The sequence below is a fragment of the Manis pentadactyla genome, chromosome 14 (genome assembly GCF_030020395.1).
Source record: "Manis pentadactyla isolate mManPen7 chromosome 14, mManPen7.hap1, whole genome shotgun sequence".
NCBI lineage: Eukaryota > Metazoa > Chordata > Mammalia > Pholidota > Manidae > Manis > Manis pentadactyla.
The window spans coordinates 71375263-71402168 of record NC_080032.1 but is presented as its reverse complement, the minus strand read 5'-3'; the positions used below and the strand labels follow the sequence as shown (position 1 = coordinate 71402168).

The following is a 26906-nucleotide window of genomic DNA, read 5'->3' as shown; positions in this document are numbered from 1 at the left end:
CTAATACCAAAATGCTCCACCTCTAATACTCTGGATTTTTAAAGAGACAACAGATCAAAATAAAAATGATGCATACACAATAATACTCATTAAATAAACAATACTACAGGTGGTGATAAGTGCTATTAAAATAGAAAACAGCTTAAGAGGGAGAGAAATGAAGGGATATTTGCCTTTCACAAGAGGGTGGGTTTCTAAATGCCACGAAAGCTAGTTTCAATAGGGATTATTCACAGGTCTAATCACCTTCTCTTCTCCAGGTCTTTAAATAACATGATCTACTTTAATAAAAAATTCCAGATTCCTCAAACCGTCACTAGCACTCAGTAAAGCACACATATAATCAATACTATATACTTTAGTCCTTACATTTGCCTTGATTTGTTTCCCATTGTTTTTACACGTTCAGCCTCATGCGCTCAAAAATAGATCTTAAGCTCCTTGAAGGCAAGAACACAGGTTAAACCGCGCCCAGTACATTGGATACACAGACGAGGCAAAGCGGCTGATTTACAGAAAATAAAGGGTTTTAAATTTCAGGAGCTCCGCCTGTGCGGTGCTTCCCCGCAGCCCAGTGCGGCCGCCCACGGGGGCCCTTTAGGGCTCCCCTACCCCTCAAACTGCCCTTCCTCATTGCTGTTCCCCACTGCGGCCAGCAGGAGGCGCCACGGACTTGGGTTAAGGCTTTTCCCCCTTCCTACCCCACTTCCCCCGGCCTATGACGTGGGAGGCTGCCTCCGCCAGAGACTTAGCCTAGGAGTGAGGGGGTGAAGGGGTTTGGGGGTGGGGTGGGGTGGGGGGTGTGGAGAAAGAGGCCACGCGCGCGCACACACACACCCTGGGAACAGAAACGTCTTCCCTAGCTTCGTGGGTTTCTCCTCCCACCAGAGCCAGTGTGTGAGAGGTAGGGGTGTGTGTGTGTGTGTGTGTGTGTGTGTGTGTGTGTGTGTGTGTGTGTGTGCGTGTGCGTGTGGCACGTTCCGAGGGTGAGACTTACATCCAGACCAGGCGACCTGCGGTCTCCCGCCCGGCCTGCGGCCCCGGGGATTAACACCCGTTTTCTTGCTCTCCCCCTCCTCTCCCCCGTCCTCTCCAGCGGCCGCGCGGCTGACTCGCACAGCCGGCCCCCGCCCGCCTCCCCTCCCCCGGCTCCGAGCCTCACCAACTGGGATCTGGGCTCCTGCCTCTCCACCCCCCCACCAACCTTTTTTTTAGAAAGGAAGGTTCCCCCACCCCTTTTCAAAAACCGCTTCCTTCGGCTTCACCTCTAGGAAATCTCGGGGCTTTGCTCTATCGAAAGTGCTCGTCAGGGTGATTTCTGATCACCATCCCCCAGAAGTGCTGGCGTCCGAATGCATTTTCTTTTGCTTTGCAAAGGAGAGTCGTGAACTTCAAAACCCCCGAGACGGATTATTAATCCTGCTTTGCAGGAAAGAAAAACCCTCCATCCCCGGCCACCCCTCCCGGAGACTGCAATCGCCCAGGCGCTCAGAGCAGGTACGTAAATATTCGCTTTGGAGGCTCGAGTCTCAATTTGGGGGCTTTTGGGGGTGTCAGGAAGGTAAAGGTCGAAGCAGTGGAACTGTTAACCAACCTGGTGTTCAGTAAAGCTCTTAAAATCCAGCACACCCGGCGCTTGCCATTTGGACGTGGGTTTTTTTTTAAGATTTTTTTTTTTTTTTTGGGTGAAGTGGTAGGGCGCTCTCAGGTCTTTTTAGCGGTGGTGTGTTAACCCCTTTAGCGAGCAGGGAGGTTGGATATCGGTGCCCCGGGCCGGAGCCACGCGCCGCGACCATCCGTCCAATCGACACGTTGCAGGTGAAGCTCCGTGCGCTGCACAGCAGCGCGGCGGCGGCGTGAGTGTGCGCGGGCGTGAGTGTGCGAGGGTGAGTGTGAGTGCGCGCGTGTCAGTGTGCCCCTTCCAAGAAATGCCCAGTGTGCACCCCGTGCACAATCAGAACCCATTCAGCACCAGCCCGGGGTGGGAGGCGGCGCCGCTGCTGGAGGCGATGGGGAGAGCGAGACAGACGTGTCAGCAGCACTGCAGATGGGGCTGGGGGCCGCACGCGCTGGCGAGCGAAGTGGGGACTGTGCGTCTGCGTGTGTGTGAGTGTGCTGCTGTGCGGGGCCGCTTCGCCAGCCCTTCCTCCTGCCTTCCCACTTCCCTCCTCCGCTCCCGCCCTCTCTCTTTCCTCTTCCATTCAGGTTGGCTTTCCCACCTCTCAGCCATGCCTGTCCCAGGAATGGTATAGCCAGACCTTTTCTGAATTATTTATAGACCGGTGCCAGCTGTTTTCTATTCCTCTCGTGTGCACTCTGTGGGAAATGCGGGGTCTCCTCCCCCTTTTCCTTAAGACAAATTGATCTCTTTTTCGGAATGTATTTCTCGCACCCTCGGGGGGGACACTCCAATCAAACCCTGACCGGCTCTTTTTCCCCCTGTAGGAAGGGGACGCTTTGGGAATGACCATGCTCCACGGAGGGACAGAGCCGGCCCCCGGCTTCTCTACACAGAGCTTCCTTCACTAAAGCTCCAAAAATCAAAACCCGTAATTGCCGGAAGAATCTTTAAAAAAAAAAAAAAAGTCCAGCCACTAACCTCACATGCAAATGGAAAAATCACTGGATTCTGCATTGTGAGCTGCCCTCCATACCCTGAATTACCTTTGAATTCAGTCTTTTTTTCTTTGCACTGGCATCTCTTCAAGACACAAGATTTAAACAAAATTCACGCTAAATTGGATTTTAAATTACCTTCCTTTCATTCACCCTTCGTCTCTTATGTGGATATGCAAGCGAGAAGAGGAGACTGGACACCCCCACCATGCTCACTCCCTTAATCTGTCCGTCTAGAGGTTCGGCTTCTACAAACCAAGGTAGGGCACATTCTGTTTCATTCTCCTCTCACTTGGGTTAGGGATTCCTTATTTATCTCTCTCTCCAAGTCCCTCAAGTGGATTTTTTTGGAAGAAAGATAACAAGATAAAAATTTGCTGTTTTGGGGGGAAAAAAAGCATATTACAAAGGGGCAAATCTCCCATGTTATTTCTTTACCTTCCTCATCAAACAGGTTTTGGGGTTTTTTGAGGCAGTAGTGGGTGGGATGCGTGCAGGGACAGAAGGTGTTGGATGGCATTAAGGGTATATGTATGCGGACACGGCTGAGAGACCTGTGTGATTTTCGAGTTAAATTGCATTTTATTCACCCAAGCTAGAGCTCTGATTTTTATGGGAATCCAGAAAAAAAATTTTTTTCCCCCCAGGCTGGCTTTTCCCCCTTGCCTCTCTATTTTCTGAGTCTCCCTTCTGTGGTCAGGCATTATTTTCAAACACCTGAAAAGAGAAATAGCCTTTTTATGCCCATTAAAATATGAAAATAATGATTGAGATGACTGTAGCTGTTGCCCTGAAGTCCACTTGCTGTCTAAAGGGTTGACACTGGGCCCGGAAATCCCGGGAGGCCTACTGCAGAGGGACAGGTAGAGGTGGGGAATCAGGTTGGTCTACGAACACCTGGGACTGAAGGCTGCTGCCGGTTAAGAGGACTTAAATTTTAAGCTTGGAAAGAAGGAATACTGTCGATATTATGCTTTTAATTTGTATTTTTTCATGTGCTATTATTTTTGAGCTGTAAATTTCTCCTTCTGCTACACATCTATTTATACCCACACATCCTCCCAGCAAACTGTTACTTCCACACTCTTGCAAAATGGCTATCTTGCAGAGTTCTAAAATGCTGTGCATGTGGAAGGGGTGCAGAATTCGACACGTGAGTCTTTGTGTTAAACAAAGAGATATGCCGTTTGCATGTGTTCATCTTGTACCCTCAAAATAGAACTAATACTTTAATTTTTTCCCCTCTCATCAGTTTTTACAATATGTGAAATGTGGCCAGGCAGTATTTTCATACACTTGAAAAGAGAAATAGCAGGAGAAATGGAAAAGACTTAGCTAATGACTCTTCAGCTAGTCACTCGTGCAACCCAAGACAACTCCTGAGGAGATCAGCCTGTCCACAGGCTGGAGGGCCAAGGTGGTGAGCTGGCTGCTCCTCTCCTTGGTCCACTGGCCACACATCCCCAAACTCTGAAGGTGCCCAAATGCAGGAATTGGGTTGAGATAAAGATCCTCAAAATAATGTGGTAGAATCACCAGCATCAATAGTCTTTTTGAAAGTACTCTCCCCCCAAATCTTTTTTCCTGGCATTTTTTTTTAACAATACTTTGAAATAATCCAAAATACTAATGGGATGTGGGGAAAGCAGCAGGAGGTCCTTGTCCCTCAACATCAGTAGAAGATAGTTCTTCATTGTCTGGAAAGGATGGATATAATCCAGATTCACTACTCCCTTCCCCAGGCTTCATTCTTTTGAGGGTTCATTGCTTAAATGCTGATCTGTAAGCATGGTGTCCTCTGAGTGAGAGGGTGCAGTCCCACTTTGAACCATGTTCTCACCATGTCTATAAGAAGCTGAGGTTATCTGGTGTGTGCTCACCTTAGACAGACACCTGAGCTGGTTCCCCACCGGCTTCTACTCCTTCAGGTGGGAGGATACACCCTTCATTTGATGTCAGAATGGAACAGAGGTATGGGTGAGAAAAGCAGCTCCATGTGAATTGATTTCATTTGTACAGATGAGCAAGGCAGGGTGGTTGTCCACTGGGCACATGTCCTTCTGCATTCCTGGTGCCTGCAGCAGCGCTTCACACGGACTAGGTCCTTTGTCATGTTTGGCCGGGACGAGGTTGACAGGAGGCCATTTGACAGTCTCAGCCACATTCCCCTTGAATGTTAATGGGCTTAAGCCAGGTCCTGCCATCATTTTTGGCCCTAAGACTAGGTTAAAGGGGGAGGGTGCTGAGGAGGAGGAGGACCAGGCTGTGGGGAAGCAACAGAGAAGGAGACACATTCCAAATGGAAGGGGCTTGTTAGGATTCAAGGAAGAATCCCCACAGGTCCTATACCTGTTCCACATCCACAGCCTTTTTGGAGGCCCTGGGGAGGAGCCAGGTGTCCCCCGTCATCAGGAGGCAGTGACTCAGTGGTGTCTGGGCCATTGTTCTCTTCTTTTTTTTCTCACAGCACAAAGAGCTGACTGGGTTCTATTTTGTCTTCTGTCCTTCTGCCACCCACCCCCGTACAGTATGGGCTCCATGGGAAAGAAATGTGGCTGCTGGTGGGGTGAGGGAGAGCAAATGAAATTGCGGTCGAGGAGCCTCCATGACATGCAATTAAGAAAAAGCACTAATGGGAACTAAAGACTTCCCAGGAAAGCACGGTTAAGGATGTCAGACTGGAGATTTCAAGGGAAGCAGAACAACATGGTTGTCTTCTCTCTCTGTGTTTCAGGTGTAGCAAAGCATGATGGGTCTTTGAAACCAGACCCACATGGCAGCTTAGAGGTTGATGTTAACATGCCAGGAGAGGAGCAGGCTTGGCTGATTTCTTTTTTCCCTTGGTTCCGTCCCTGGAAAGTCTATCTGTCTGAGGAGTCTGTAATATGGAATTTATGGCAGGAGTAGAGATAGGCAAAGAGAATAAGTAAGGAAGTGAATGACAGGGAAGGAGGAGGAAGAAAAAATTTCCTGCAGCCACTACTTTGCATGCCAAGTGCCTTTTAGGCTAAGCAGGAAGAGCGGCTTCCTCTGGTGAAGGGATGAACAGCAGGTTCCTTGATTTTGTATTCCTCCCTCATCTCCAGAAATATGGCTTCAAAACGTTGACCATCTTTCTTGACCTTCACGTACATGCACCCAGCCTTGTGTGGGGAGGGACAGTGGGTGCCTGGGGGGTGGACTCATGGACTGAAGTCGATTGATGGGATGGTGCTTGACAGGGAGAAACAGGACTGAGCTGATGCAGTCCCTGGGCACATCATTACCTTGTAGAACATCCTCCCATCTTCTCCGTGAATATGGTGAACCCAGACGCAGATTTTTTTCCCCCTATTTTCTTGTTCAAGAATATGAAAATGAAGGTGACATGCCCACTACTACTAACAAGTTAAAGCAAAAATTTAGTTAATGTTTATGGACTGTGAAATATAGGAAACAGGAGAAAGGACAGGCTGTATGTGAAGAATCCATAGCACAAAATCAGCTTGTAGAAGCCAGGGATGGGAAAGAGGCTGAGGTGGATGGAACTCACCACATTAAAGGCGGGAAAACTATTGTTCTGAATGCTTTACTTCTTTCCTTAATAATGAAGACCGGGGCTGACAAAACAAGTCATCTCATGTAACTTGCTGGGTCAGGACTGAATATGGTGGAAAAGTTAACCTCCTCTTCCTCGCTATAGCCATTCTATACCCTACTTAAGAATTCTAGAAATTTCTTCCTTTGAGTAAATTACATTTTCAGTCTCTGTTACTGTGCATTACAATTGGGTACCAGTATCATCTCTCTCTGTAAATAAATATAGATCAAAAGAGTTACTGGTCTAATGAATTGTTCACATTTATTAAAGTGCATCCCCTCTTTGCAACCACAAGAAGTCTCCAGGGAGAGTAGATTAGTGGTTGAACTGATATTATCTTTCAAGGATGCGGAAGATAGAAGAACAGAATGTGGTCGGGATGAAGGAGTAGGCATAATTCAGAGGAGGTGGGTTTCTAGAATGCACTGTGGCTGTTAATGGCATGTCTGTGGCCTTTACACAAAATCCATTGTGTAGAGGAGCTCTTGGGGCTCCACGAGCCCAGAAAGGTGTGTTCAAGAACCTGAAGTTGGTTCCCTGATGCTGTCCAGCCACCCTGTTTTTGTCTTCTCACTTTCTAGTTCTTTCAGCCGAGGCTGGCAGAGAAGGGATGTGGTGCGTATGTTGACCCCTTGTTGAAACCCTCCATGACTGCCCCTGGCGGAGCAGTTGTTCTGCATTGTGGATGTTCATGATTATTAGCAATACCCTAATTTTGTTTATATGCCCTGTTCCCCTAAGAAGTTTGTGATCTCCTCGAGGACAGGGAGGGATGCTTATTCATCATGGAATCATTTGTTGTTAACTTAGTGACTGATGCATAACAGATATTCGAGAAAATACTAAATGAGCGAAGGGAGGGAGTGAAGTATTAATTAGTGGATGAAACTCTTTGTTGTTTGTTATGGAGTGCATGGTAGCTGTTTGAAGGTAGAATGCTAGATGAGATCAAGACACTTTAGAGTGCATCTACTCTGCCCTTCTCATTTAATGGATGAAGAGACTGAGATCTGGGAATATGAAGTGAGTTATTTAAGGTTGTGTAGCTGCTAGGGCCAGTGCTTTGTGAACTACACTGTTGATTAGAGTGAGATAGGGAGGTTATCTGTGGATCGCAGGAGTCTACATCAGCCCTTCTCAAACTTGATTGTATGTAGGAGCCACCAGGGGTTCTTGTTCATTCTGATTCAGTAGGTCTGGGGTGGAACCTGGGATTCTGCATTCCTGCCAATCTCCCAGGTGATGCTGAATTCGCTGGACCGTGTAGTGGGGGTCTACATCATTCATGAAGCTAATTCTTTATCATGGTTAACATTGGCAGTTCCACACAGATATGCGGCTTTTGGGACTTCTGGCATTTCTGTTTTTTTTTTTCTTAAAAAGAGAAGAAAATGTCAGCAAGGAACCTGTGTGTTTGAGTTCATCCTTGTCCTCTCTCCTTTCACTCTTGCACCCTTGCATGTCATCTGCCTCTTCTCCTTTCATCCTCTGTGAATTCTTACTCTGGTCTGTCTCATAATTGATTATTTTCTTTCTTTTTATGATCTGTTGCTTCTAAGTTTATCTATTTACTAATGTCTCTTAGTCTCTTTTCTTTCACATTATCTTTTATTTATTTTTATGTCTTTTTCTCTGCTCAGTTATTCAACAAACATTTGTTAAGAACCAATATTTGTCAAAGACCGTGCTATGAAAAAGAATTAGCACTGGTCTATACCTTCCAGTAGCTCATGATTTAATGAGGGAGAAATATAAGGGGATCATCATATAATAGGTAAGATCTGTAAAGAAGAGAAGCCTAGGAGAATGAGGTGTGCTTCATTCAGCTTCATGAAGGAGTTGACATTTAAGCTATGTTTTTAAGAGTAAATGGGAGTTTTGTAGGGGAAGAGGGAATGGTCACTTTAGGAGGACAGAGACCGGGTGGAGAGGCAAGCTGGTGTAAAAGGGCAAGGCTCCTCTTCTTCAGGTCCCTTCACTTGGAGAGAAGGGAACACAGTCATGTGCTGGTTCACTGATTAGGAATTTTGAATTCCAAATGATAAGGCCAGATAAGAAAGTCAGGGCCTTCTAAAAAGGAGAGAGAAGAGGCTCTAACTTCTGCTTTCGTGATTCTACAGTTAATGAATCCTAGCCCTGTTTATTAGGCTATTAGGCTTGCCTCTAGAATTGACACATGATACAGCTTTCAACTCGGACTACTGGATTGCAGCTAACTTTGCTGACGGCCACTGTACAGAAGGGGACAGCTGTTGTTGGTCTGTGGGCAGGGAGAGAGCTGGATCCTTGCCCAAGCCAAGCTGCTCGGAATGAAGGACCGGCCTGGCCCCATGTGTTTCTAGAGTAGTGAGGTAGAGAGTTGCCATGCCATTCAGACACCAGCTGCTTTCTTTAGTGGCAAAGGGGAGTAGTGGAAGACGAAGGCCTCTGCCAGTCCCAGGGAGTTCACAAGATGCTTTCCTGGTAGCCTTTTCTGATGGTGCAGTGCTTTAGATGTTTTCTTCCTGGGCATGGCCAGGCAGAGATGATGGAAAGACACCTTCAGCTTTTACTTGATGAAGCTGTAGCGTTTGTGCCTGAGGGGAAGACGGGTTTGAAATGCATGTTCCTCTGAATTTTATCTGCATCTTTTTTCTGCTCCCCATCCTTCTACCCTCCCTGACCCCTCCTCTCCCCCGACCCACCATTTCTCTTCATATTGTGGTTTGTCTTCATTTCATTAACAACAGGACCGCAAGCTTGGCTGGATGGCTTTTAAAGAGCAGCTACCTGCAAAGAGAGCCTTCTGGGTAGGGCGGCATGCGGGTGAGCAGATACCACCACCGGCTGACTTAAGGGACATTCATTCCAAAGTGGCCCGAGGGGCAGGGTGGTGGAGAAATAGTGACAAGGCTGTGACTAGAGGAATAGGGAGAGGGGAGACGAAGAGAAGTAAAGCCAGACCGGGGGCGGTGGCAGACCTGGAAGGAAAAGGCCGCCGTGGGTGTTGGTCCTGCTGGGAGTCTGGCTTTATAGGGGAGGGAACGTGTGTAGCAGAGAGCTTCCCAGGTGAGGACAATTTAAGGGGTTGACTAATTAACTCCCTCGACTCATAGCAGCCAAGCTATGCTGTACACCCACCTGCGGTCCTCCATGTCTTTGTTCCCTGCTGTACTCAGACCGTGAGTTTTCTTCTTTAGAAAGAAATGTCAGATTTAAATTTCTCATTAATCTTTATATTGGCCCTCTCTGGACTTCGGCTGGTTAGAATTTCTTAGGAAATCAGATCTTGTTTCTTTGTGACAAACAAGAGAAGCGGGACTTAAAAACAATGGCTTGATGAAGGCACTCCACTGTCAGAGGGGAGGAGAGAGTCTTGAAAGGAAGCTGAAGTTTAGGAGACGTCGTTAATCCTCTTCCCAAGTGAATCGTGCTCTGTGAGGATGCCCGGACCTTGGGCAGCAGCCCTCCCGCTGTTCAGGGGCCTCAGCCTGGCCACTCAGCTACCAGTAGCTGGGGTCTTTGGTTTAGAGATCAGTGTATTCCGTGTGTGTCCAGAACACACACCCCACACACTAGACTTGTGTACTTACGGGTATATTTGTGCGGTGGCTTAACCTACCAAACACAGTAATCAAAAATAGTCTTTTAAAAAAATCTAAAAATTTTGTGTTAAAGTATCATTGATATGTGATATATTGGTTTCAGGTGTGCAACATAGTACATTAAATGTGTGGAGTTCAGGTACAGTCATGCACGTGGGGGTGTGTGTGTATGTGTGACATGGGATAATAAGAATATTAATGTGACAGGCACCTTGGAGATCATCCATCGTTCTCCGCAATCACCATTTTAAAGCTGTGGAAATAGTTCTCAAGTTGGCCGTGTGGTCTAAAGCCATGTACGTGTGGCAGAAGCACAGCCCCTGAACCTCTTGCCAGCACTGCCCACCCCCCCCCACGGCCTCCCAGTCCCTTTGGAAGGCCTGTTCCTCGAGCAGCCGGTGGAGGGCATTACTTCACCCACACACCTGCAGAGCCCATGGTTCATCCTTGGTGTGTAGCGGGTGCTCAGAAATGGCAAGGCTTCCCAGGGTGTCCAGAAGCAGCATAAATGACACGGGGGGGGTGGCCTCGGGGGTCAGAGCTCCTTCGTTCTTACTCCTGTGCTGTCCTTTGTGACTGTGTGCAAGCCTCTGACACTGGGCCTTGGTTTTCTCATTTCTGTGATAGTGAGACAGGCTCAAGCAAGTCAGGTCAATGACAAACCACCTGCAGTTTCACCAAAACGAAATGCAAAAAACTGGGCACCAAGAGCAAAGAAATGACCATATCCACACCTGGGCTGCGGCCCCCCACCCCCAGCCTCCCCAGATTAAACTCTCCGAGGCATGGATCCCGCCGTGGTTGTCTAAGAACATTCCCCAGGGATTCTAATGTGGGGCCGTATGTGAGAGCCACTGGGCAAGATGACTGGACACCCATTAGCCCTCCACCATGCAGTCCTGGCACCTGACGTGTGGAGTAAGGCCCTGTCACTGTGAACCTGGTCCATGCGCAGCAGAGGACCCTAAGCTGGAGGTCCAGAGAAGTGGTTGAGGTGTGAGGGGCTGTGTGTGCAGAGTGGGCACAGGCTGGGCTGTGGAGGGGTGGGAGCACGGCTGCCCCCCACCCCCACCCCTGTGCCCAAATGCTCTCAGCCTTGACCCAAAGCTGGGAAGTTAGGGGGCTGCTTTCCCTGACACCCTTGACACAGGCATGGCTGCAAATAGGGCTAGTGGCCCCTGGTTCTGCAAACACCCTCTGTTCCACTTCATCTTTCCTGAGGGTGCCCCATTTCTTGTTTCGGAGAGAAAGCCTCATTGCACTCCTTTGTAACACTGTAAATGCAGGAAAACTATTAATAAATGGGGCTGGATGAGCAGACCCTGACTGACTGGTGAGGGTGTGAATGGTGCAATTATCTTTGTGCTGGTTGGAATTCACTAGCTGTGTTACCCTCCCTCTCAGTGCCTGAAGTAGAATCATAAAGGCACAAAGAGGAGGAAGAGGGTAGGAGGCAGTAAGCTTCGTTCTTCTCTGCCTGTAGCTTTAATCACTGATTATTAGGCTGGCTGGGTTCATAGTTTGCTCACATCTTTCCTTTTTGGCTCCCTCCCTCCCATTTTAAAATAAATTTGAACCTAAATGCACAGAAGTGAGAAAGAAGCAGATATAGGGATCTGTCTTCCTTCAAGAAGAGAAACCATCAGAGACAAAATGGATTCCTTTTGGACATCTGCTAATAGCAGTTGGAGACGCAAGAGAAAGGTTATGAGTATAGCTGGGACTCCTGGTGGTGTTTGGTGGGATATGCAGAGGCGTGAGGCACCGACTCTAATGGAAACCTGAGAAGTGTGCTCCCTGCTCTGAATTCCCAAACATCTGTTGGGTGGCCCTATGTAAGAAACACACCCCAATCATTGATCTACTTCGGCCTTTTCCTCGGGCTTTGTTGCTGTGCAGGTCAGCTTTATCCACGAGTTCCTGTGCAGCCTGCATGGATATCTTCAAGGCTCATGGCTCTCCGTTCTGTCTCCTTGCTAGAAACTCGAGGGTTGTTTCTGGGCTTAAGGGGCAAGGGGAAATTTTTGGTCCTTATTTGGTTCCGTCTACATCTGGGTCCTGCTTTTTCCCTTCAGGTCACATGGGAAGAAGGACTCCAGAAGGAATCCTACTCTGGCCAAACACAGGTGCTCAGGTTTGGATAGTCTTTTTCAGGTGGCAGAATGTTGACCCCTTGAATTTTTGAAGGAAAAAATACTGAATGGGTTTTCTTGGAGCCTGCAAATGGAAGAGAAATCACTTTTGGTTGATGAATTTGTCATTTTTCCGTGAGGACATGTTCCATGCTTCCATGTCATTTTATGTCCTCAGTGGCATGCTTAGAAAATGCTGGTTGTTGATATAGATGATGAAGGAAATGAATGTGCATGGAGGATAACATATTTATATGGAGGATGACGTACTTATACCTTTTATGTGTTCATTTCCTTGCCATCTAAGCACCTCTTGATGCTTCAGGTGAATTCTAACTCGAGTGAGTGGGTGAGAGTATCTTCCATGCTAGCTGGAGGCTGGCAGAAAGAAAATATGCCCATTTCTTGGAGCCTTCCTTCTTTGAGCTTCATCTTGCATGTGCTCTACTAGGGTAAATTTTTCAAAAAGCTCCCTCTCACCACTAATTATGCTTTTCCCCTTCCCTCCAGATTTCAGGTGATACTGTCCATTCTTTAAGTTCATCTCCAAGGCTGTCTCATCCATGATGCCTTGCTTGATCTTTCCAGCAAGAAATCAGCTCTCCCAGGTCATTTGTTTATGTACGATTTCTGTTTTCCCTCTGTTCCTTGCCCTTCTCCTATGCTGGCTTTTGGGCCTTTTCATCTCAGTCACCTTCCTTGTGCTGGGCTTTCTGGAAAAATAGGAGCATGGTTACTCACCTTCTCAACCTCTCCTTTTTATTCTGTACCTCTTTACAGAGATGTTTTGATCCTGAGATGACTCTGAAATGTATGAATGATCTTTCCATCATCATAGCCAGAAATTTTGTTTATTGATAAATCTGCATTTATGATTAGGAAAGGCAGTGAGAGGGTCCTGGAATTAGGTAGCTGGAATTTGTAACCATTTTAGAGATAAGTAGTGAGATGAACATGCTGAAAATGACAGCTCTGAGACCAAATGTTATAGTTGTTGAAGAGGAACTGCCTCACCTTTGCTTAAGACAATTTTCTGTTGAAATTTTTTGAATTGGTCATAGCTATTTGTGGTATGCCCATTATATTCCAGGTTATGTTAATATATATTATCTCATTTAATCCTTACCACTAGGCTGACATTATTATTTTGTTTCATAGATTATCAGAGTGAGGATTAGAGAGTTCAAGGTCACACAGCTGTAAGCAGCAAGCCCCAATTCTAGCATGTACTCCGATTCTAACCCCTGACTCATTAAATTATATAGAACCATCTCCCTGTAAAAGATTAGGCTTTTGTTGTATGCAGAGGACCCTGTCAGTTGCTGTGTGCTTTGAAACTTCAGCCGATGTGACTTTCTTCTAGATCCCTTTCTTTTTGGGCTCTACTCTTGGCAAAAGGTAAAGTTGTTTTCAAATGGAAAAATGGATTGCTACAAAGTAGTCAGTTTCTGGACCTTAATTTAATTCCCTGAGGACCAAAAGTGAGAAATTCCTGGCCCTGGCAATCAGCATCTTTTATTTCACATGCTGGTTAAAGCTTGGGCACCCTCTCTCTTGCCTCTGCCCACCCTTCTGTAAATACACTCCCCCTCCAGACTTCAGGGCACTTCGCTCTTTGAGAGGAAATCATTTCCTCTCTACTGTTTAACCTTGGACAGTTTGAAGACTACAATCTGGTACCCATTTCTTTCTTAAGCCCATTTGTGAACTCCCTCTGAGTGGAGACCAGTGATTAGCGTACGAGAGAGAGGCAGTCAGGAATATGGTGAGTTGTTGGGTTTTTGATTAACAGGAATCATTATTATTGTTCAATGAGTTATATACTCGCCTCATTCTACAAACTTGAGGGAACTAGTTGCGTTTCAAATATCTGCATCAACTCTTGTCTCAGAGGGCAGCTTTATGTAAAATACACACATAATGCAAAGGTTAAATTTCCTCCGTTTTAATTTTTCTACCAAAGGCAATAGGCTGTCTCATGGTGCCACAGAGAGTTCTGGGCCCTGGCTTTGCCACATGTATGTTTTTAAACTGCTTTTCAGTAATTTGAAGCCAAGTGGTGTTAGAAGGAGCACTGGCCGAGGGTCCATCTCAGGCCCACCTCGGCTCTGTGTGATTCAGGCAAGTTACCAACCTTGCTGAACTGACCCTCATCTGTAGAATAAAGTCTTAGGGGGAGACAGTTGTGTGGATCAGAGGAGGAAACTTAAGGAATCCCCTCAAACCATAAGTTTAATGTGCGCATTATTAAAACTCCATCCTGCTTAAAATAAACAGCTTTCCAATGGCTTTTAGTGAAGCACGTCCACTCCCAGTGGGTAAGAGAATGGAAAGCATGTGCTGGGGGAGCCGGCCCCAGTGGCGAAAGCGCTGGTGTGCTGGGCGCAGAGCCGCACCAGGGCAGCGTCACCGGGGGTTTTAATCTGTGGTCTGTGTCTCCTTCCCAGCTTCTCTTTCACAGCATTTATCTAGAAAACTAGACATACACTTGTCAGAAAGGAGAGCAAGACTAATCTTTCTAGCTTTATGTATAGAACTATTTTTTTCCCAGGCTTATCTTTTATCTTTACATGACCCAAGAAGAGTGGAGATGGACATGGCGACACAAACCGGGGAGAGGAGACTGCGAGAGGCCGCGTTGCACTGCAGGCATTTCTGTGCTTATGCCTCCTGCTCTGGCTGTGGTGACCTCCCCACCTACTTACCTCACTGCTTCCCTCCATTTCTAACTCCAAGATTCAGCTCAGGGATCCTCTACCCCAGGTGCTGTCCCCGCAGGCTGGCTGGGGTCACCACCTTCTTTGTGCTCCCGTAGACCCTGGTTTGAAATGACTCTTGTGTCTCCACCCTGCCCACCCCACAGTGTGACTTTCTCAAGGACAGGAGAGCCTCTGACCTCTACCCTGTGTGTGCCTAACAGAGTGTTGGCACACAGTAGCCATGTAATAAATAGCTGCTAACACGTTGTGAGTGCTTATAGGTCTTGTGCTTAGTCCTTTACCTGCATTAATGCATTTAACAACCACCCTAGAAGATATGTATAATTATTACTTACACTTTATAGATGAGGATTCTGAGGCATGAAGAAGTTAAAACTAGTTTAACTTAAGTGACAGAGCCAGGATTTGAACCCAGCCGTCTGGCTCGATCTCACACTCTTATGCTTTGTGCTCTACGGCTTTGTAGTAAATGCTTTTGATTGACTTGAACGGTTAAAGACTTAGGAAGAAGTATATTGTGTGTTTGGTTCTAGAAATGAGGATAGTGGAGAGAAGAGAAGAGAGGGCACAGCAGGTCTTGAGGAGTGGTTAGGGTTTGCATTTGTATGAATATTTGTGGCCCTTGTTCTCCTGATGTGCTGATGATTTAGCTGGAGGACTCACCCGGGACCACTTTCCAGAAATGCCTGGAAATGTGGGTAGTGTAGTTGTTGCTGAGTCTTGCAAAGGATGAAATGGGTTTATTCCCCACACTTGTACTGTCCACGCTTGCCCTCACTTTTCACTTCCTTATGTTTACCTGGTGACCGTCTCTTCCAGCCGCCCTGGAGGAGTGTTGGTGGGGCTCCTGGCGTGCATATCCCTCCATCCTTTTACTGTGGCCTAACACGGTGGCAGGTGTAGGAAAGTGACTGAGAGCAGAGAACTCAGGAGTCAGCCAGCCAGAGTTTCTTCTGCCCCTTATTAGTGTACTAGGCAAATGTCTTCACTTCTCTGTCTCCCCAGATTCCTTAACTATAAAGGTGAAGTTTTAATAATTCTGGCATTTCAATGAATGTGACGACTAAGTGAGTTATTTCACTGTGAACAGTACTTGTCACAGAGTAAGTGCTCAGTAAGTATTAATTACTATGCCAGCCCCTGGTCTCAGCCTAGTCAGAGGCAGTTTGGGTGGCCGTGGATGTAACGCACAGGGACCCACGTGTGGGGCAGTCACTTCTGCATTAGGGGCTCCCAGATCAAGACTGGATTGATGACTTTGAGTATCTCAGCAAATCATAGCTGGCAAGAGAACAAAATAAGGCCCCAAACTGACATGTTCCTGTAAAACTGAGAGACCATGAATTCTTAGTACAAAAAAATGCGGAAGATACCACACCTAGGAGCCAATTAATCTAGGATTTAAACGTTGAAGGGAGCTTTGGACAAAGTGATTATAAACTGATCAAACGTGGGATAAAATGAATGGTTGTAAGGAAACTTGCAAACAACTATAAGTTTTGGAAAAGGAAAGGTTCCAATGAAAGAAGATAATGGAGTTAAAGATAAGACGACTTGGGTGTGGAAATGATTGCTCACATTTCTGCAGTGCCGTACAGTTTACTGAGGACTCTCTTAGGGATTTTCTTCCCAACAGACCATTTGGTCTTCTCAAGAACCCACTGAAAGGAATTATGAGCAGGGACTATTACCCCCATTTTACAGTTAGAGAAATTGAGGTACAAAGTGCTCTAGGGATTGCCCCAAATTGTACAGGCAAGAAGAAAAAAGAGTTTGAGTTTAATGCCAGCTTTTCTGACCCCAGATCGAGGGCTCTTTCTCCTCTACCTCAGCCCTGAGAGCCTGAGGAGAGCAGCTGGTTACCCTGGTGGAGAAAGCTTGGAGGAAGCCTAAGTGAAGAAGGAATTTACTCTAAAAAGAAAAATGACTTTGGTGGGCAGGTGAGCGTATTTAGAAATAGTAAATGTGACACCTGAAAAGACAAGGTCAATATATTATGCAACAGATACAAGGGCTTGGGGAAAGAGAGTTATTTTATTTCTCTATGTTTTATTTTCCAAAATTTCCACAATGAAGTACATTGTTTTCATATTCAGAACAGATGAGATGGGAAATAAAAAATAGGAACTTTAATTATTCAGGGATTAGATAAAGATAAAGGGGTAAAAGTGATTTCTATAAGGCAGAGGTATATCCTTACTTTCTTAGAAATACAACTGGGAACTGGTTACTAACACACAACTGCACGCACATGTGGGTTTATGGGTACATGTATGTGTGTGTACAATCTGGATTCTGCCATGGGCTAGGGAACACAAAACCAGTAACATTGGAGAGAACTTTAAAACAATAATTAAGGAGAGTAAAATAAATAACCTCAGGTCTTAATGATGGATTCTAAAATGCCTCTAACAAGGAACTGGTCACTGGGCCAAAGGCTGCCATTTGAGGAAATCACAGAGGACTGGAGTGACATCTGAGAGCCAGCATATAACCTTTTCAAAAAAGATATGATGGCTGGAAATTACAAACTCATAAGCATAAGTGTTAAATTGGAAAGAAATTGAACCTAGTACAGGCAAACTTCATTTAATTGCACTTTGCTTTATTGTGCTTCCCAGGCTCCAATACTGTCTTTTTGACAAATCAAAGGTTTATGGCAACCCTGACTTGAGCAAGTCTACGGGCAGCATTTTTGCAACAGCATTTGTGCTCACTTGGTGTCTCTGCATCACATTTTGGTAATTTGTGCAATATGTCAAACTTTTCAATTTATTATTATTATTTTTGTTCTGGTGATCCATAATCACTTATTCCTACTTGAAAGTTCAGATGATAGTTAGCATTATGTAGTAATAATCTACTTTTAAATTAAGGTATGTACTTTTTTCTGTAGACATAATGATATTGCACACGTAGTAGACAACAGTAAAGTGTAAGCGTAACTTTTATAAGCACTGGGAAACCAAAATTTCTTTGGATTCACTTACTGTGATATTATTCACTTGATTGCAGTGGTTTTGGAGCCAATCCCACAGTATCTCTGAGAGTCACCTGTAGTTAGTTACCAGCACTTTGAAGAGACTGGGACATAGTAACCATCAAATGGACTTTGTAAAGAACAAACCTATTTAGATCTGTGATTTTTTTTGAGAAGGACAGGCTTGGCAGGCTGCAGGACACTGATACGTGTGATTAAGAAAAAGTAATGAAAGTTTTACACCCACCTTTCCCTGAGAGTCTACCTTTTAAATAGGGGAAAATGGTGGGTTAAATAGAGGGCTCTCAAAATGCAGTGACAGGTGTGGCTGCCCCCTGCACAAGATGTGATGCCACACAAGTGTGACTGGTGCTCACTCACCTGGGGGGATCTGAAGTCAGCCTCTGTTAACAGGATGGGGACAGTGAAGTGCTAGGCCTGCCTCTTGGCTGAAGAAGGAGGGCTGTGCTCCTAGCTGAGGGTGAGGAGGTACTGCCTGAGCTGGCTTGGCAGCCGTGGTACACAGCCATTCACAGCCACTGCCCACCCTGCCTCCTGCTTTATGTTTGCCACCTGCCCACTCCCGGGCCACACGTGCATGTGATCGGTGATTTCTAAGTTATGTGCTCTGGATCCTTTTCCCAGAAAACCTACTTTTATGCCCACTCCCCAAACTCCACTCAGAGTAGGGGCTTAGGATCCCTGAAGCCTGTCTGTGGACGCCAGAGTGAGAAGCCTCACTCTAGACCAGGTGGTGAGACTGCACCCTGGCAGATATCCCCCCAGTTAGTTGTCTCTGGAAGGCAGGGACCATGGGGAAGAATTCTTCTTGAGACCCCGACTCCTTTATTTAATAACCAGCCTCTTGGATTCAGTCACAGAATGTTTATGAAGGTTGGTGGCCAAGGCTGGGACTCCAGGCTGTCTTTGCTGAGGAATCAGGCATTATGCTTGTCCTGTAAGAGCTGAGACATGTGCAGAAATGGCTGGAGAAGGAGGCAGGATTTAAGTGTCTTTAAAGTGGTCTAAGCCAAGTGATGTGGGAGCACTGGCCATCTGGCCTTGCCACAAGCAAGCCAGCGCAGCCACCTGGGAGCTGGGGGATCTGAGTGCTCCGGAGGAGGTGACTGTGATTCAGATGGAGCTGGCATAAGTGAACACCAGCTTTATTGCTCTCTGCGGTGCTGGCCCTCTCCCAGGCTGCCCCAGCTGACTCCTGGAGTCTTGTCTCAGGCCCTGAGAGCAAATTCTGGCCAGAGGGAGAGTCCCTTTTGAGACTCCACAGCCAAGATGTAAGATTCCTGATAGGATCACCCCCTTCCTGACAAAGTGGGCCTTTCTGGATCCCCCCTTCTCCTTCTCACAATGGACCTTTGTCTCTGTTTTCTCCTGGGTGTCGGGCAGTGCCTTTCCCGGAGGTCTGGGTGCCAGTATCCTCAGGATTTCTAGGCTGGAACGGCTGTGCCTTCTGCCCCAAGGCCATCCTAGATTTTGAATAGCGAAAGTCTGGAGGTTAACAACGAAGCCCTGTCACCATTGCCCAGAGAAGCAGCCTGGGGGACTCAAGAGCCAGATCTTTGACATCAGAGGGACTTCAGAATCCTGAATTTGCTATTTTCCACCAAGTGACCTTGGATAAGGCATTTTAGTTTTTGACCCTCAGCTTTCCTCTTCTGTCAAATGCAGGTTATATGAAGGTTAGACGAGGTAAAGTGTATAACGTGCCTGGCGCTGGGCTGCCTTTCCTCTCCATGCACATCCTGTGAGCAGTGCCGGGAAGTTCTCAGGAGGCAGGAGAAAGAGGAAGTGGAGGTCTCGCTGGCCTTCTCCACCTGCCATTCCTCCTACATGACTGCCTAGCCCAGCCTGTTCCTCAGCAGTCCTCACCACGGCTCTCTTGCAAAGAGGAGAAGAAATAGAGAAGCTGGATGGATATGTTTGTTTCTGCTTATGAGGGAAACAGAGGGATGTGGACCAAATCCGGTGGCCCAGGACGATCTCAGGGACTCGGGGGCTGATTCAGAATAAGTCCTGCAAGTAGGTGTATCCAGGGAGAGCAATGTAGAGAGACCAGAGGGCTGAGATCCTGGGGTTATTAGAGATAAATGGCAGTAGCAGGGAAAAGGAGAGATTGACAAAAGAGGGGCAAGTGCCGTACCCGGAACATCAACTCCAACCAAGTTCTCTGGCTCTTCCTCCACTGCATGTGTTGAGGCAGAAAACAGGGGGTGGGGGGAGAGAAAAGGAAAAGGAAGGGTGGAAAGGCACAGATAGAGCAGGTGGGATGTGAGGAGGCATCTGCTTCTCAGACAGTGGGACCCGGGCTTGTGCTAAGTAGCACCTAACTGTGGTCCTGGAGAGGCGTGGTCCCCACTGCCTGGGTCCACCGTCCGAGCCTGGCGGTGACAATGACGGAGTCATCAGTAGGTTCAGCACACTTCTGGGGGAGAGTCAGAAAGCGACAGCTGCTCTGCCACCCGGGGAAGAGAAGTCTGGACTCTGGGGAGCTCTGCGACCTCTTTGTGGAGGTCAGCCATCCCCTCCCCAGGTTCCTTGGGTGTCAAGTCACGACGATGATCCAGTTGGCACTGAGCGGCTGTGTGCTGTCTCTAACTTGCTCTGTGTACATCTCTTTGTCTTACTCCTGCCTCTAAATGGTGGCAAACAGACATTTTGGGAAGAAATTAGCATTTGGAGTTCACAGAATGTCAAGCACTCAAATGGCAAATATAAGTCAATTTTGAATTTTCCTCGGTGTTAGGTAATTTGTACGAAGCTGCGTAGGCAATTCAGGGTTAATTTTATACCAAATGAATGCAGTTTGCTAAAATCTGAGTTTGATAACTGCAGGCTGGTAGGATAGTGGTGGGATCTGTGAAGCCGCCTGTTTCCGTGGGGAAAGGGATGGTATATATTGAAGGCACTGGGTCCTGGGCTCCCTTTGGTATTGAATCAGCTGGGCATGAGGTGGGTGTGGAGGCAAGAAGAGCCGAGGGAGCCTGCTCCTCGGTGCACTTGGGCTCTGGGCCAGATGCAGCTGGAGGACGAAGCTGCTGCCAAGCAAAGCCGTGTGCCCTGCTGCTGGCTGCTTCGAAGAGCCAGCTCATCGCATGCATGTGCGTGCGAGTGTGCATGCATCTGTGTGTGTGTGTGTGTGTGTGTGTGTGTGTAAGTGTAAGAGAAACAGAGAGCATGTGAGAATATGAATGAGAACTCATTCCTTCTCAGGGTACAAGAAACTTTAAAGAATCATCACAAGGGCACTGATGATTGCCTACCTGGCAACAGTTTATTTGAATTGCTGCCCAGGTGGTTCTTAATGTACAGCCAGGTTTGAGAACTGCTGTTCCAGACCCTCTGCCGGGCTCTCCCACACCTGCTCCTTTGTCTTAGGCATGCAGAGTTCCGCTTCACTTCCAATGGGGCCACTTGCAACATCTTCTCTAAGGGAGGAAGACAGTCCCTGATTTCTTGAAACTCTTGGCCATTCTCACCTGCTGCTGCAATGGACCAGTGTTTCCGGAAGACACTGTGGCTTGATTAAATAATGGCTCTGAACCCTGCCATTGTGTGCACACCACTCCTCATGCTGTGGAAATAACTGTTCTTAGATTTTTCATTGTTAAGTGGATGGTTCAGATTTCTCAGAGGGAAAGAACTTTCTCTAGTTTTAATAAAACAGTGTTTATTTAGTTATTCAGTTAAAATACTGAACATTTTTGTTCTTTATTGCATTTTCTGCTATATTTCAAAATACACACTAAAGAAGCTTTTTAGTGGGTTGGATTTGTGCACATTCCCATTGCACATCAACTTACCAGCTAAGATGCATCTTCTGCCTCATCCACATTGCACTTCTAACCAGATCTCCAGCAATGTTCCCTCCCTAAATTATAGTGTTTCTCGGACCCCCAAACCCAAGACCTGGATTTACTCTCATTTTGACCTTCAGGCTTGCTTCCCTCCTTCACTTAGATCACTTGGCCTTGGCTTGTCAACATGGAATCTCATACTGCTTCCCTCCTCTCCTACTCTGACACTTTATGTTTCATCCACTTGAATTTAAGGGCTCCTCTGCTGACCTACCAACTTGTAACGCATGTCCTGGAGTATCTAGGGATGAGTTAGCCTCTTGGGGGCCGATGAAGGAAGTCCCAGAAGGGAGCTCACTGGCCTGCTTCAGAGTCCTTCCTTCCAGAACGCTGTCATCACTCTGCGTGATGCGGGACTGGCCTTTGTTTATGAGCCCCAGGGTCACATGCCTGCCCAGTCCTTAAAACATCCCCTCCCTGAGCCTTCCTGCTCCGTACTCCTGCTCACAGTGGACGCTCTCATCACAGCTGGCTGTGATCCACACTCTCTGATGGAAATGGCCGTAGTCACTCTCTCTCCAGTGTAAAATGCATGTCTTTCATTGTTTGCTGGAAACTTCAGAGGGGCCTCTGTTCCATCTTTCACAACTTTGACAGCCTTTGTTTCTGACCCAAGCCATCTTTTCATTAAGAGTTTTGTGGTTACAGCCAAACACCCCCACCTTTCCTGACATTAAGAAAATCTGTTTTCCTACTGCTTCTTCATGGCTGCGTTCAATGAGATTGCCTTAAAACCTTTATTTGTCCAAAACAAAATTCACGTTTTACCCCCAAGCAACCCCTCTTTCTGAGGTCCCTACTTCTTGGCCAGTCCCAGCATTCCCCTGGGGCCTCAGGCCTGGCGTTCAGGGACCTTGTGCAGGTCCCTAAGGCCCTCTCCCCAGCCCCAGATGGCTTCCATGGCATGTGTCGTCAGAGTGCTTTTGCATATGATTCCTCCTTTCCACAAAAAGGTGGAAGGGCCTTGCGATAAAAATCATGGACCCTGGAGCCGAACTGCCTGATGCCAGTTTCTAGTGGTGGGACCTTTAAAAATCACATACCTCTCTGAGTCTTGGCTTCCTTATTTATATAATGGCCATAATAATAATGATACACTTGTTTCAAAGTGTTGTTTTGAGGCTTAAATAAATTAATACATGTGACATACTTAGAACAGTGCCTGGCACACTGTGAGTGTTTAACCAATAAATGCCAGATCTTATTATTACTGCAACATTGGTGGTTCTCAACAGGGGGTCATTTTGCCTCTTGGGGGAATTTCTCAATGTTCTGAGACATTCTTGAGTTTCACGACTAGAGGAAAGGGAGGCCACCATCATTTAGTGGTTAGAGGCCAGCGATGCTGCGAATGTCTTACAGTGGACCGGACAGCCCCCGGAAACAAACACCCAGCCCAAATGCCAGTAGTGAGGAGGCTGTGGAGCACTGCTTTTCATTTTGGCCCCAGAAACTGCCACCATTTTCTCAACATGTACTCTGGTGCTGCCCATTTCTGTTTTTGTTCTTGTTTTTTTTTTTTTTTTTCCCCAGTCCTTAACTCTTTGGAAGGCTCATTTTATCACATGGTTTCAATTACCAACTCATTTCAGTAGTTCTGAAATCTCCCATTTCCAGCCTCCTGATTACATCTCCAGTGGTTCTTTAGAAAATGTCCCCTGGCACATTCGATACTGGAAAATGCTAAAGGGAAAGAAAACATAGACCGGGTATTTCTCTCTCTTCTCCATCCAGATGGCCATCCTTTCCCAACACCTCCCCTGTCACCAGTGGCACACCCTCCTGGCCCCGTTGCCCGCCGACCATCTTGCCAAAAGCCTCCACTCCCAGTAGGCACCACTTTCTGCCAGTTCTTCCCCTTCTCCGTTTCCTCTGATCCTCATTTCCATTTCCATGGCAGTGCAGGACTCTGGCTGGCCTCCCCGCCTCCGTCCTCCGCACAGCTGCCTGAATTGTCTTCAGGAAGCACTGTTTTCCTCCACTCAGAATCCGCAGTGGCTCTCCCTTGCCACTTACTAGCCAAAGGGGATTCTGCATGAAGCCCTGTGTGGCCTGACCTCCCCTCGCCTGGGCCTCCCGCCCCGGCTGCTGCCAGCATGTGCGTTACCCGCTACGGGTCTCTGGGCCCTCACCTGGTGGAGCTCCTGCTGTCCTTGTCGTTGTGCCCTGGTGTTTTATCATTTCCCTCCCTGGGAAGCCTTCTTCTCTCCTTTTTGCCAAACCATGTCTGTCACCTCTTTCAAAAGCTGGCTGGATTTTGAGCTCCCCTGGGAAACCTTACCCGAATAATCCACCAGATTCTCCTTGTCTTGTTACCCGATATCTCATTTTGGTTTTAAGTACTATTAGACTTGGTCTACATTAATTTACACCTGTTGATGTGTATAAAGAATCCCTAAATATTTCTGAAGCTTTTCCAAATACGTGTGTTTAATCCCTCCACCTTTTTTGCTAGTACCTTTTTTTTTTAAAGCTAATTCCCAAAGCCCAAATAAAGTGCCCTGGATATAGAAGGGCTTCAATAAATGATGTCTGTATAACTGTCTTTTTTCCCTCCCCCAAAGCCCACGAAGAACTCCAAGGGCCTATTTTATGGGTGACTTTAAAATAACCTGCTCTGCTCCTTGTGGTTGTGTTGGTGGTGGCTGGGAGTAGGAGGGGGTGGAAATCTGGGTCTGCCGGACATAGGCAACAAAATGGCTCTGCTAAAGAGGCTGCCAGGGGGAGCAAGGATGTGGTGTGGTGTGAGAAACACACTGGGGCTGGGCCTGGGCACTTGGTAAAGGAGAGCCCTCAAAGGCATAAAGGGAAGTAGAAATCTTAAAGCACTGTGTACTCTGTGCTTTAACTTAGGCAGGTAATAGCTTTTGTGTAGCATTTTGCAGCAAACAGGGCAGTCTTAAATATGTTATCTCCTTTAATTTGGGAGGTAGATAGTAACATTGCATTCTGCAGTTGAGGAGACTAAGGCCAGGAGAACATAGGGCACTGGCCTCAGAGCTCAGGACTGTTGTGAACTCAGGGTTTTCCCCTTGCACCCCTCTCATCGTACTCTGTAAGGTAAGAATTTGCAGGTCAACTATCCAGTTCAAAACTTCTGTTTTATAGATTGGGCTGGTTCCCTGATGGCATTAAAGCTTATGATAAATAAAGCTGGGCCTTGAATGTGCTCCTAATTAGTGCTCTCTTCAATTTATCACCAACACTACATTTCTATTCCTAATCCAAGGTGCAATAGAGCTGTTTATAACAACATTGAGACCAGCACGGTCCCGGAGAATTTTCCGCTGTGATGGAAGTGGTCTGTATCTTTGCTTTCCAGTGTGGTAGCCACTAGCCACACAAGGCCAGTGTGACTAGAGAATTTAAATTTAAGCAGTTGCATATGACTGGTGGTTTCCACACTGGACATCGCAGCTCTAGACTCACTATCTTCTTACACTTGTCAGAAATAGTAATTTGCTTAATCTGGGTTTTCACTTCATCTCCCTTCCCGTTCACCTGCTGGGAGGTCATGGCAAACCATGAGGAACCAGAAAGTGGGTGCTTGCTGGGGACCAGCATCCTCAGAGCCTGGCCTATATGAGAGAGAGAAAGACAGAGAGAGAGAGACAGAGAGAGAGAGAGAGAGAGAGAGAGAGAGAGAGAGAGAGAGAGAGGGAAAGAGAGAGAGAGAGAGAGAGAGAGAGAGAGAGAGAGAGAGAGAGAGAGGGAGAGGAGATGAGAAAGCTGACTGTGACGTGGCTGAGAAGCATCTGTGGAGAAAAAACTGCCAGTTCTGGGGTCTCTTTCCTCCCAGCAACCCACTGAGCTCTGCTTGCAAAGCTCTGGGAGCCTCAGCCTCTCCCTGTGGGAGACAGGCCAAGGGGGGCACTGAACTGCCCCTTGGAGGCTGGCAGGGAGGGGGCCCTGATGTGGCCTTGTGGCAGTTGGCCAGCCTTCTCCAAGGTGTCCTGTGGAAGGCTATTAAGGGGATGTAAATGAGTTCATTTGGTGCTTCTGTCTTTAATAACCACTGAAAACCACTTCAGAAGTGCCCTGTGGTTGAAGCGTCTTTAGGCGCTCTCCCTCGCCGTCACTCTCTGGGGTGTCCGTGTGCGTCAGTGTGTGTATACACATCCCTTTCTTCTCATATCTTGCATTGTTTCAAAAGTACTAGTTACTGTATTTACTGAGGCTGGGCAGCATCAGAAAATGACAAACCCCCACGGGAATAGCTGCTGAGAGCGGGAGGGTGATGGGCTGGCTTGGGATGGCCTGACCCTCTCTTTGCTTGTTTTCTCTGCCTTTCTTGTTCACATATTCTGCTCAACTTGAATTTTAATCTAGTTAATTTTTATGCCTACAAGAAAAAAAAACCCACTGAGCTCTCTTTAAGCTATGGGACATAAGGCATTGGGAGCTTTTATCCTGGATAAATTGTGTCTGTTTATGCATGGAAATGAAAGGTGGCAGGAGAAATAACTTTCCTTAGAAATTAAGTCTTAATTACAGGTTGTGAGGGAGGATTCTGAGTTCTGATTCTCTGAGTCCAGAGAAATTGTGGGACACAGTCATCTTGAAATGAAGTGTTGAAGAGGCATAGATGCTACTCATCTGTGTAAAAATGTGTCCTTTTGCTCGTTATGGTCATGTATATTTATAGGAAATTAGAAGTTGTTCTTCAGTCCTGGGCTTCCTGGTCAACCCTCAGGAGACCCCAGGTTTTGCTCTTGGGCCCCAGCTCGCTGCTGGGCAGACAGACGTGACGCCACTCAGGGCACCCAGAGTCCGTACGGAATGAGCAGTTGGAGGCCGCGACTTGGAGAACAAGGCACTCGACTTCAGACTGAGGCTTTTAAAACAGGGCGAGGGTAGGAGCGTTCAGGGCAGCTGTGACAGAGAGAAAGAGTTGTTGTCCTGATAAGAGATTTTTGCAAAATTTTCCCTGAGGAATATAGATTTTAAGAACATAATTCAAATTTCCATGAGTTGTCTTTTAAATCAGAGATCTAATCTCATCTGCCTTCTTCGAAACCTTTAATGGTTCATTATCAGTGCAGGATGGAGCTCTCACTGCCCCGCCACTGGCTCTCCTGGGGCCCAGGCAGCCTCCGCATGCCGCTCCCGCCATCTGTGTGCTCGGTGTGTGCCCTTGACAGCCTTCCTTGGCTCTGCCCAGGCCTTCCCTTTGTTCCTTGGGTCAGGTTCAGCCTCCTCAGACCCTCCACCCTGGCTGCATTAGAATTCTCACCGTTCTCAAAGGTCCCACTGGAGACCCGTCTCCTTTGAGAAGCCTTTCTGTAGCCTTCAGTCAGGCAGCACACTTCTCCCTCCCAAATTCTCATGTATTGCTCCATGTTCTCCATGGCGCTTGGTACCGAAGTCTTATTTCAGTTATTAATATATAAGCCTGACTCCACCACTTGACAGAGGTCCTTGG

At 47.0% G+C, this 26906-nt stretch overlaps 1 protein-coding gene across 1 annotated transcript in view; it reads left to right on the top strand.

The window, feature by feature from the left end:
* Window positions 1-2282: 2282 nt before the first annotated feature.
* The window catches only part of GRIN2B (glutamate ionotropic receptor NMDA type subunit 2B), a 380223-nt gene continuing 355599 nt past the window's right edge, over window positions 2283-26906 (top strand). Inside the window, exon 1 of the mRNA XM_036909334.2 lies at window positions 2283-2876. The gene's annotated coding sequence lies outside the window, so the exon portion shown is untranslated. The remainder of the gene's footprint in view (window positions 2877-26906) is intronic.